General features: G+C 32.6%; 1 protein-coding gene across 5 annotated transcripts in view; it reads left to right on the top strand.

Moving 5' to 3' along the window:
• Positions 1-1,228: 1,228 nt before the first annotated feature.
• Positions 1,229-3,783, top strand: part of LOC111868529 (hamartin) — a 64,571-nt gene continuing 62,016 nt past the window's right edge. For 3 of the 5 annotated variants that reach the window (XM_023859243.2, XM_023859242.2, XM_023859240.2), the window contains exon 1: positions 1,230-1,363. The gene's annotated coding sequence lies outside the window, so the exon portion shown is untranslated. Of the gene's footprint in view, positions 1,364-1,685; positions 1,821-3,783 lie in introns of those variants that run through there. The other 2 variants (XM_023859241.2, XM_033753081.1) reach the window with 2 other exon arrangements.

The raw sequence follows: 3,783 nt of genomic DNA, 5'->3' as shown, positions 1-3,783 counted from the left end.
AAATTTAGAATCAATATCACTGCTGTCATATAGTGTCCCAAGATTCATTATTTAATTTTGTGACAAAATCTGCAATCATATGCTTGTTGATTTTCCTTACTGTTTTATATTGTTGATTATTGGGCTGAAGGTTAATATTATTTGTTTCTATGAGTTGGGCCTCGTGATCGGACAAGCCATTTATAAAGGGTCCTACAGTAAAGTCTCTTATTTTTGAGTTATCAATGAATATATTATCTATCGCTGACCTAGAGTTATTTTGAATTCTTGTGGGAAAGTTGACAGTACTGGAGAGATTGTAAGATAATAACAAAGAATCTAAGTTTAGTTTCCTGTTACTATCGATGAGATAGTTTACATTTATGTCACCACAAATTAGAAATTCAACTTTTGGACTATGCAGTACATTGAGGATGGTTTCTAATCTATCTAAGAATTGATCAAAATTCCCAGATGGGGCTCTATATAAAGTCAGTACACAAATATCAGAAAATGTAGAGTCTAACTTTAAAGCACAGGCTTCTAGATCCTGATCTTTACAATAATCTTATAAATTTATTTTAGTAAATTTCACGTTTTTATGAACAAAAATACTCACTCCTCCTTTCTCTAGCGTTTGTCTACAATATCTAGCTCCCAAATTATAATTTTCTATGTGAAAATGTTATAATTCCAGTTGCTTCATGTGATGTTCAGTAAGGCACAGTATGTGCGGGAGACTTGAATGCATGAAGCTTATTAATTCATTTGATTTATTTCTCAGTCCTCTTATATTCTGATGGAACACTCTTAGTACTTTGTTTTGTATTGATTTTATCAAGCTTTTATTTCCTTTTTTGATTTCTATTTCTTGGCATTTATTACTAGCAGATTCCGACACCAAACCCTGTAATTATTCAGCTGCCGATCTTGTTCGGAATTCCGCGGAAACTTTAACTGTATCAGGCTGACTTATATGTAGATACCAGAAGACTTCTGTGAACATTCGAGTCCATAACAGCATGGATTTTGCTTTGCCGTCTGTTCATGTAATGCTCTCTTGTACCTCAAAAGTGTTATTGAAATGGGTAATATGAATTTATACCTTCAGAGTCTATAAACAAGGAATACGAAAATAAATTTTGGTGTCTGATATTACGAATTTGAACACCAGTAACTTGTAAACTACCGCCACTGCTGGCAATGTGGTGAGTTACTCACATTGAAAGAGATTTTTCGATAAATTCTGCGAGATTTAGGAAGCAGAGCCTCGAGCGGCTCGAGTATCAGAGGCTAATTTGCTTTTGTTCCTGCTGTCGGCGAGAGTTATTGTGTGATGGATTTTTGCTAGTAAATTAGGCTAGCATATCATTCAAACAAAATGGTAGATACTGTTGAATATTTTGCAGCGTAGTGTAAACACTCGGATAATGTTTTGCATGTCAGATGTGTACATGATTTGTATGCATAAAACTTCACTGGGAAGAAAACATATCTTGGGTTTGATGAATTTCCATCAGCCGTAAAATCAGTCTGATTAAAAAAATTTAGACTTACCCTTATTTGAAAACTGTTGCGTGTTATTTGTGATAGTATCTTATTGCAGAGGTTATTTGTTGTTTGCTCCGTATCATAGTTGCAGTACGGTACGAGAAGTTAGAGAACAATTTATGGTTTTGAAATGACAAAATAACCACTTATTATTAAGTAATATAACGTGCCACTGGAATATTGTTTTAACTCGTTTTTAATTTGATATGTACCTGACAGTGCTTTACAACGTATTTGGCCGTAAGATGTGTGGAATTTGAATATTTCTTGGTCTACCTGTAAGAACTACGGTATGTGAATGTGTAGCATTCAGAAAGTAGTTTCAGTTTTAAACAGAGTTGCCAAAAGTGAGGTTATGAGATGCATTTTGTAAAAGCATCAGGCAGTGGTGAGCTTCATAGCATGTATACTGAATGTGTATTTGTCATCATTGCATTGGTTCTGGTAGACAGCAGTGATATTTCAATGTCTCATATAAGGTTGACATTCTACATTTCTATATATTTTATTTAATGAAGATGACATAACTGCTATGACATATTTAATATGTCTACTGTTAATATATTTTCATGGTAGTGTCTTTTGAAAAAGTAATGCAAAAATGAATGTTTAATACCTGTATGCAGGTACAATATTTCATGGGGAAGAATAGATATTCTGCTTTTATGTTTGTTTTCTCTTGGTCATTATGGAGTGAATTTTCTTACATTCATGCTTACATTTTAATTATCAGTAAGTACCAACCAATAGTCTGTATATGCTACACTTGTCGTTTTTTACAAGAAGAGCAATGAATATAATTCATATTTGATTAGTAGTGTATTTTTTTTAGTATTACACCAGAACTGTACGGATTGTTGTGAGTTGTGTTTGAAGTAAAAGTCCTGAACCAGCTGAAATTATAGCATGGGTGAAATGGGATTCTGGGAACAAGGAAAGGAAGTTATCTATATATTTTATTTAAAAAATCAGTGTATTTAATATATTTTGCATAGCAGTTTGTTAGAAATAATAATATGGATTGAAAGTTTAAGTGACTGCTCTGAACTTCATTCATTCATTCATTCATTTATTCAGCATTCCATAAATCCTTACATGGTTTAACACCAATGGATATAGAAATAGTCCACATGAGTAAATCACATACTGCAACACAGCTGTGTAATGTCATACCAGTTAAATTTAATAATATACAACATGAAACAAAAACCATTATCTATAACAATAAGGCGCTATCAGCTACCACCTGTAACAAATCCGAAACTTTAATTGTTGTCGCAGTTAAAATATTCGTCCAATGAATAAAATGACTTTAAAAATAGGAATTTTTTAACAGCAGACCTAAATTTTTTAATCGCATGAGCTTGTTCTTTTATATTAGGTGGAAGTTTATTAAAAATTTTAATTCCAAAATAATATGTTCCCTTTTGAAAGACAGTTAAGTTACATGAAGGATAATGTAGGTTATTACTATGTCTTGTGTTGATTGTATGAATCTCAGAATTAGATAAAAATAGTTCCTTGTTTTTGACCACAAATAACAAAATGCAAAAAAATGTACTGTGAGTAAAGGGGCAGAATCTTTAATCTCTTAAACAACTCCCTACAAGAATCTCTACTTCTAGAATTGGTGATTACTCTTATTACCCTCTTCTGTAGTCTAAAGATATGGATGCCGAGGGATGAATTACCCCAGAAAATCAGACCATATGTCATAATAGAATGAAAATATGAAAAATATACTGATCTGATTGATTCTAATGACATATAGGGTTTAATAGCCCTCACTGTATAGAAAGCTGAACCCAGTTTGGACATGAGCCAGTCAATGTGTCCTTTCCATGATAGGGTATTATCAGTCATCAGACCGAGGAACCTAATATCAGGGGTTGTAGCAATTTGACTGTTACTATAAATGATAGGTATGGCCATTGTATTACTATTCTTGGTTGAGAAATGCATAAAATACATTTTATTGAGATTCAGTGTCAGTAAGTTAGCCTTAAACCATTCATTTATATTTTTCAATATTAAATGTAGTTCATTTTCATACTCAATACGATTAGAGTTCTTAACAATAATACGGGTATCATCCGCGAAGAGAATAGGTATTGATTTACTCTTTATAATATTTGGCAGATCATTAATGTATATCAAAAACAACAAGGGACCTAAGAGTGATCCCTGGAGAACACCATTGATAATCTTACCCCAACTTGAGTGAGTGCACTTCTTATTAGTTACAACTCTTTG

This window comes from Cryptotermes secundus, unplaced genomic scaffold, assembly GCF_002891405.2.
Source record: "Cryptotermes secundus unplaced genomic scaffold, Csec_1.0 scaffold239, whole genome shotgun sequence".
NCBI lineage: Eukaryota > Metazoa > Arthropoda > Insecta > Blattodea > Kalotermitidae > Cryptotermes > Cryptotermes secundus.
This window is presented reverse-complemented; position numbering and strand designations above follow the sequence as displayed.